Here is a 9,051-nt window from a genome sequence, read left to right on the forward strand (position 1 = left end):
GTACTTCTTAAGATAAAATTAAAGATATAGATAAAACGTTCTACTCCTTCTAAATTTTTCTAACAAGGATCTCTACTAATTGATAAATAAATATATGACTAATCTATTTGTAGTTATAAATACCAAAGGCTAGAGAGAAAGCTCATTGACGTAAGTACCTGCCAGATAAGCACAGTGTCATGAGTTCAATCCCTGGTACTGACAAAACAAACAAACAAAAAAAAAAAAAATCAAAAAATGTAACAAAGTCTCTATAATTCATTTTGGTCAAGAATATATTTCAGTGCACTCTAATTTTTCAAAGATTATTGTTTGTGTGTTCTGTGTACTTGTTTACTTGTTTGTGTGTTATTCTGTGAACAGCTGATCCTCTTTAAATTGAGCTCAAAATTTTTCTGTTTTTTGATCATTTGTTCATATTGCAATTTGATATATAGACTTAAAAGCATGCTTTCTCCTGAGCTACCAGCTGGTCCAAGTGACACCAGAATTGATTTCTCACAGGTGATGAAATAATTAAGCTTATTAAACAAAAATTTCTTAGAGTGTGAAGAGATTACTGGTCGGAACTTCAGTTGGTGAAAGGAAGGGTGGTCAACATTTGTTCATGAATTAGGAGCCCCCTGTAATCTCTATAGTCACATGGGAGATACCTTCAATGATTTTGGTCATTGCAAAAGATAAAGTTTTTTTAAAAAAAAATTACAGCAAGGTTTTCATATATGCATAATAATTCATTGTTTTTAATCTCACAATGTATTAAATGTATTCATGATTCTAGATATGTATGCCTTCTGAAGTCTAAATCAAAGATTACTAATTATGATGAGACTTTTTTGCATATTCCATTAAAGGCTAACAAATTAGATGAAAGCTTTTTAGGTATTAGGTAGAGATGACTGGTTAAAAGGGTTATGTTATGTCTTCTTGAAAATTTAAGTGTGTTACAAAATGTCAGGATTTTCATGCTGCAATATTATGTATGCTTTTGATTTTTAAATGTCTGTGTCAGAATATGTAACTGTTGTCTGTTAACATTCTTTAGGGATTTAAATATTAAAATATCCATGGTTAGAAAATAAAAGTTCCATTTTATGCCCAAGGTGTTTGATATTCAGATAGTAATGTTAATCTTACTGCCTCCATTACAGAGTAATGCAATTAAGCTTTTATTTTGGGGGGGGGTTCTTTTTGTTTTTTGGTAGTACCAGGTATTGCATTCAGGATCTTGGGCTTGCCAGGCAAGCACTTATTCCATGAGCTATCTCCACAGAACCCAAGCTTTTCTTTTGAATGTTTATCAACTGAAGTTTGGAAACCAAAATTAGAGAAATAGATGCATTAATCAAATAGCCAATATTTTGCCCCTTGTCCTCCAAGGTCAGTGAGGACTCAGGACACAAGCAAGCCTTTACTTTGACATCCTGTAACTCAGTTGAGCTCCTGATTTTCTGATGAAGGAAATTATGAGACCATAGGGGAAAGTGATTCAATGACATATAGTGTGCCTAAGGAGAGTCACCTGTAGGGAGATTAGAAAGGAAAAACCCTCCCAAGCTTTCACAAAAACAACTTGGTCAAACAGTGGTCATGACTTCTCCATATGACTGAAGCTTACAGAAGACCTAAGCAGTATTATAGATGATTCTAAGGTAAATGCTGAGGAGACCTAACTAAAAGTGTTTATTTTTCTTTTATTTTTCTTTTTTTTTTTTTTTTTTTTTTTTTTTTTTTGGCAGATCCAGGGATTGAACTCAGACCCTTGCGCTTGCCAGGGAAGTGCTTATTCTACTGAGCCATCTCACTGGCCCCTCATTTTTCATTTAAACAGGTCATGCTTTAACTATCCAGCAGAAAATTGTAATCATGAGATGTGAAAAAGCAATGACATAATGATATGCTACCTGCAAAATGCCCAAGTCACTAACAACTTCTCACAATTGCCAGCTGTAAAGGCAACTCACTACTTTTATGGAGTATTGGACTTCTTAGGGTTAAATTGCTGTATACATGTACCCAGAACCTTGGACTGGCATCCGGAATGAAAAGGTCTTCTACAGCTTTCTCCAGACACAGCTTCTCCAACTGCAAGGAAACACCCATCATTTCCACAACAAAATAGTAAAGAGAGACATGTTGGGAGTCACTGATCATGGAAATTGATATGTGGGAGGGCAGTACAAGGCCAGTGTGTCTAAAGCAGTCAAGCTACCACAGGCTTCAACAAATATCTCGCCTGATAAATTTTGGCTATTAGTCACTAGACAACTTTGTTTAAGTGGATTCTAACTTTACAAACTTGGCAACAAAAGCCTCTACTGTTGTTCTGGGGTCTTTGCAAATCAGGAAAGCAGACCTCTGAACCCAGGTCTTGTCTTTTGTCTGTTTTTTTTTTTTTTCTCCAATCCTGTTGTTTTTTTCTCCCCAGCATATACCGAGACATCAAGGAGTTCCCACACTTTTATATGGGGATGTTGGAAATTCTTTTCAATTAATACATTGCAGACATTTGGTTTAAATGTAGTGGGTTAAGAGCAAATATTGTGAGTCAATAGTGTCTGCTAAGACTGACTTTAATTTTAATTTTGTACTCCTGAGAAACATGACCTTGTGATTCTTTCTGCAAGCATAGTTGAGATGCTTCTGGCAAAAAAGAGTTTGGCAAAGAGGGAAGAAGAGCAAAGTAAGGTATTCTTACATTTTCTAAAGCATCTTGATGAAGAAACAGAAAATATAATATATCCTGGAATATTATTTACTATTATGCCGATGCATTCAAAGAAGCATTGAGTTGAATAATGTAATCAGTACTTGTTTAGAAATTTACTTGCACACCCAAATTTACTTACCCAGTAATTTTTAATATAAAAAAAAACAATTGATTTATTCAACATTTTAACAAAATTTTAAAAGGAATCTGGGATACACAGGTGAAGAATTTCCATTTGCATTAAGTATGTATGAAGCGTTAAGGCTCATGCTAAGCATTTTCCATAATTATCTTGTAAATCCTCCCAGCAGATAGGAAGAAACAGATAGCGTGCCTCCTCCCTCCGTTTCACAGGTTGAAAGTTTGATCATTCACAGCCCTGATTCATTTGGTTGAAATTCACACAGCTGAGTAATACCTTAGAAAATTTCAATAGAAAACCTCGGATAAATAGTGTGTTTAGAAGCCTCTGAGGGGATAACAAAAGGCTTTGCAGACATCAGGAAAGATGCGGTTAACTTTGCATGCAGTCTACCATGAAGGCTCCTTCTCGCATCTTCCAGTCTACTTTGGGGAAGGCTGCCCAGGGGCACGGCTTTATTGTAGCTGAGGGTAATCACTGATGAAAACGATAATGATCCTGAGTCAACAAAAATTAATAATCGTTTTTATGAATGCAAAGGATTTAGGATAATTTTATGTATGAAATTTATGTAAACCTTTAAAACTTTTAACTTTGCTCCAGGCAAGGATTAGAGATGAAAATCAGTCTGAAATCTTTCTTCACCTGCTGACTTTTAAAGCTTTCTCGACTGAAAATAACAGCCACAAAAAGTGCCAACAATACAGAAAGAAAGAAAGAAAGAAAGAAAGAAAGAAAGAAAGAAAGAAAGAAAGAAAGAAAGAAAGAAAGAAAGAAAGTCACATGGGAAAAACACCCAGAATTTGGGAGAATGTCCAATTATCCAAAGAAATTTACCATCAGACACAAGTCTTTAGCAGGAGACCTAGGATTTAGCCTTTCTGAATCACTGGCTAGCTTTACTCAACGCCTTTATCATTTAGAATTTGAGGATAAAGGTAGCAAGATATATTAACTTGTCAATTCAGTATGTTAGCATTTCTTTAAAAACAAAGAAGAAACTACGTAAACTACATTTGAAAGTAAAATTTTTATAGCAGATGATAAGGAAAACAAATATTATGCTGATAATGAAAGTGCTCTTGGAGGCTGACATATAAGGTTACAAGTTTGAGCCTGGCCAAAGTAATAGCCACATACACTGTCTGCAAAAGAAATGGAGAGAGGGTGGGCCAGATAGCTCAGTGGATTAGTGTCTGTTTAGGAAGATGCAGGGACCAGAGTTCAATCCCTGGTGTACCATTCTAGCCCCACCCCCTTGGTCATGCTGAGACAAGAATTTAGACTGGATGTGGTTTTGCACCCTTGCAATCCCAGCATTTGAAAGACTGCAAACAGGAAGATCACTGTGAGTCCAGTCTCTGTAGTCAGGCCCTGTAAACCCTCTAATAAATACATTAAAATAATAATGGAAAAAAGGAAAAGAAAAGGAAGGAAGGAGAGAACGTGCAATAGGTTTAGCTCAGTGCATAAGGCTTGTGTTCAAAGCCCAATACCAACAAAATGTTTTAATATTTTAAAAATATATTGCACAGGGTAATCAAATTCTTTTTCCTGCAACAAATTTAAAAAATAAAAATAAGCCTAAGCACTTAGATACCTCAAAAGACCAGAAATGATGAGAAAGGAAAAAAGAAAAAAAAAAAAAAAAAAAAAGGAAGGAAAGAAGGAAGAAAAATAATAGTAACTGAATGATACACAAGTTGTTTTCTATATAAAAGCTCCACATAATGTCAAAAGCCTGGCTTTGTTGTTTGCATAAATTACCTTACTTGATTTTATTTAGAATGTGAGGTTCACCACAGGGGACTTACTACTGTCCACAGGCTTATTGGGGTTTACTTTTATGTTTGATGTTGTGTTTGAAAAAATCATTTTCATCTTTATCTAACAAATGTTTATATTTTTCTTGAGCCAGAGTAAACAGAGCTTTCTGGTCTCCTTTCTGTGATTTATGCTTAAATGCAGAGAATGCATATTTTTTCTGTTATCACTGATTGCAAACTTCCGGTTGAAATGCTTTACACAAGAGAAGTGAATTTTGTATTTTTCTGTCCTTTGCTTTAATGTAGGTACTTTAATGCAAAATGATAATATAAATGTCTTCCAGTTATTTTCATAATGGCAATGCTCAAAATTAAGGGTTGCAAATACAAACCAAACTTTTGAATTCTCTTCCACTGCAAGTAATCTTGCCTTGAGGAGGATCTGAAGAGTCTGGAGGATTCCATGCCCACTGCTACCTCAAAAAGAAGTGAGATTTTCAAAACATATCCAATATTTAAACTTTGGCAGACATACTAAACTAATTATCTTCGGAACAGGATTGTGCATGTTTATTTTGTGATTTAATAAAAAGCTGACATTGCGGCCATTAGCTTCCCAGAGTGTGCTCCGTTTAATATGCAAAACACACAGAAATTAACATAGTAATTACGTTAGAACTAACAGGATACAAACATTTTAAATGGATTTAACACATTAAATAATTTCATGTCTTATGTGGCCCTGGTGTCTTTCACAGATGGTCACAACATTTGCTAATTTGTTCTACAGGTAGTGCAAATTAGTGTTATTTTCCTTGAATCTTATTCTTTTTAATGTGGACTGATAGTTTTATTTTTAACTTAAAATGATAGCTATTCTGATTAATATATCCTTCACTACTTTAATAAAGAAGTTCAATTTTCCTTTCAGAATGTTCCCTTTTTTTCTTCCAACAATAAATGTTAGGCAAGAAAAAAGGAAAATATGTACAATTGATACACCAGATACCACAGATGTTAATGGTACTGATGCTGCTCAAGTAGAAATTATTTATTTCTTTGCATGGAAACTATTTTTGAGATGCCAATACTAACTGCTGAGTGTGTCTGGATGAATCATGTTGTAGATTAGATCTCAAATGTCCCCGTCTTATGTTCATAAGTGGGAATTGTGGAAGACAATTAGAACATGGAGTGAGGCATTTATCAGTTCATTCGTCCACTGTTGAGTTGGCAGCAGACTGAGGTGTTGGGAGGTGGGCTTGGGTGGGAGATGCCTCCCTTGGGCGTGAGCTGGAAAAGTATATTCTTTTCCCCAACTCCCCTTCTCTCTCTGTTTACAGGATTTCTTGGGTCCAGCCATTTTCTTTCAGTTATCCCTTCAACCATGATGTTTCTTTGTTATTGTTTGAGACAAAACCTTATTAGGTTTTCCAAGTTGGTCTTTCATACACTATGTAGGCCAGGCTGTGGGCCAACTCAAGGAACCAATCCTGTCTCAGCCTCCCAAGTTCTGGGATCACAGGTTACACAACCGTGCCCAGCTATGCTCCTATTTCTAACTTGGAGCCAGACAACCATCAAATGAACCCTGGAAAACAGTGCCACAAATAAATTTGTCCTTTAAGTTGTGGGTGCAGGGTATTGTGCCTCAGGGGTTGGGAAGCTAAGAGATAGAACTCACTCATACCATTTCTTCATTTCTTCTTACCATTTATAGGACATGCTAAAATATGTCCTGTGGAAATTTATATTTTTTTTATTTTTTCATATACCACCTATGCCATATAAAGATTATTCTCAAAGAATCCAAGCAAGTAATATGTGGTTATTATCAGTGAAAAAATACATTTTAATAAAAGACAAAAAATCTTTTTGTAGAAATGTCTGAATCTAGACCTAGACAGGAATTCTAGAAGGGTAAATTGAATATCCCTCTAGAAAATACGAAAGAAGTGGGCAGCAATTAGCATGAGCAGGTCCAAACTGGAAGATGCATTAATCAGACTGAAGAGACCATACTGGCTAAAGATAGTACAATTGTATCATAGATAGAGGGTGATAACTATTATGCATTTCAATGTCTGTAACATGGTTTCATTAGAGAATTCCAATGAAAAGCAATGTCATTTATTTATTTATTTATTTATTTATTTTTTTGACACGGGGTCTTGAGTTTGGACTCATAGTGATTCACCTGTTTCAGCCGCCCCAGCACTGAGATTACAAGAGTGCATCACCACACCTAGTTTTGGTGGCTGGTACAGCACGCCTAGGGTTTCCTTGGCAGGCACAGCATGCATGGGGTTCTGGGGGTCGGCACGGCATGTGGTAGTCAGGATGGAACTCTGGTCCTAGTGCTTGCCCAGTACATGCTTAGACTGCTGAGTTATCTCCCCAGTGCAACAAAGGTCATTTTTATGTCTGGTTATCTTGGAAGAGTATCAAGACTATTTCCACAAAATGTTTACAGAAAAAAAAAATCAAGTATTATGCTGTCTTTAGAGTGTGCAATGTGTCTAGGACCAATCAATTAGCAAAGGACGGAATTAGCTCTTCTTAAAGAAACAAAACAAGATAGAATCAAAAGCAAACAAAATCAAAAAGATTGGTATAACCAAATAGCCACACTTCTGTGACTCTTACTAATTGTGTAGAGAGGAAAAATATACATTGATGGCAGTGATCATCACTACAGGTAGCTGGGAGAGAAAAGCACAGTCTCCTATGAATTAGCATAAAGATAAATTAATAGTAAACAAAACAACCACAATAAAATAATGACAAAGTCCCTGAAGTAGATTAATCATTCGTAAACAAGTACAATCTTGTCACCAGGTGACATCTGTCAAAGTCAAAAGATCATTTATATTGTCATCGTTAAGGATGCACCAGTTGCACCTGATGGGTAAAAGCCAGAGAAGCTGCTAAGTCTCCTAGAATGCATGGAAAGGCACAAATGGCAAAAACAAACAAAAACACAAATGACTTTATTATAAATGTCAATGATGCTGAAATGGAGAACTAGACGATCTTTGTGTAGAAATATGGTACTCAGGCTACCTGAAGAGCGGATGAAAAAGATGTGTTTTTATACAATGGTGTGCTACTCAGCTATAAAGAAAGACAAACTTGAAGTCTTCATCAGTAAGTGGTTGCAACTTGAAGCTATGCTCATGAGTGAAATAAACTAGACCTACCTGTGTACCTATCAGATTGTCTCTCTAGTGTAAGAACTCAAAGAAGAAACAAAAACTGAAAGGTATAGCACACAGTTAAATGGAAACAAAGAGAACTTAAGGATTTAACAATGAAGAGAGAGAAAGAAGTTAGGAAATAAGGTAGCGGCAAACCTGGACATTTGTATATATAAGATGGGTAAGGCAATGGTCCTAAAAATTTCCATCAGGTTTTTGAGAATAGCAGTTAATGGGTAAAATTCTCACCCTGACTAATTCTATATGCTGATTTCTGTGAACCAAGCAACTACACTGAGGGCAGCAACATTGATAATAAAACTATGCTTGAAATACCTGTCATTTTGGTCATCTAAATGTGTACTGTTTCTAATGTCATATCAATTATTGCTATTCTCTCTTTAAAGTAATTTTTAAAATTTTTTTGTCCTTTCTTTTTCATAATTGTATTCTGAAGAGTAAAAACAAGAGCAAGAAAAACAAAAGCAAAGACAGAAACAGGGTAACATATAACAACACACACATTAAAGTAATTTTTTTAGAAAAAGGAAATGAGACAAGAACAAAAATTTAAGACTTCCTGAAAGCAAGGGGAAATATTCAATTGTATGACCCATCTTTCATGACTATTTGTTAATCTGAGCAACAGATTTGATGATGAAAGTGGATAATATATCAATCACTGTTTGTTTGGTTTTTTCCTCCTGTATTTCTCCAACAAGGCCAGCCAAAAATTGTACCCCTGCCACTGTGTTCTGCTGAAGCAGGCACTTTAGTCTGCTGAGCTATCAGGCCAGCCCTCAATCACTGTTAATTGGCTATTCTTGTTTGGAGAAACTGTAATGTATGTGTTATTGCATGTTACCCTGTTTCTGTCTTTGCTTTTGTTTTTCTTAATCTTGTATTTACTCTTCAAAATAAAAGAAAATTATGTATAAAAAAGAAATGAACCAACAAGAAATGCTAATAGTGTTATAGGGAAAAAGAATCCTTTCGCTACTGTTGGTGAGAGTGTAGATTAGTACAACCACTGTGGAAATGAATACGAAGATTTCTCAAACAACCAAGACTAGAGGTTCCATTCAACCTAGATACAGCTCTTCTTTATGTCTTCCCTAAAGAATTAAAAGCATCATACCACAGGAATACACGTGTGCCCATGTTTATAGCAGCACAGTTGTGATGGCTGAACTTTGGAAACAACCGAAATTTCCATCATCTGAGAAGCTAAAGATG

Source organism: Octodon degus, unplaced genomic scaffold (assembly GCF_000260255.1).
Source record: "Octodon degus isolate 3935 unplaced genomic scaffold, OctDeg1.0 scaffold00011, whole genome shotgun sequence".
Lineage (NCBI taxonomy): Eukaryota > Metazoa > Chordata > Mammalia > Rodentia > Octodontidae > Octodon > Octodon degus.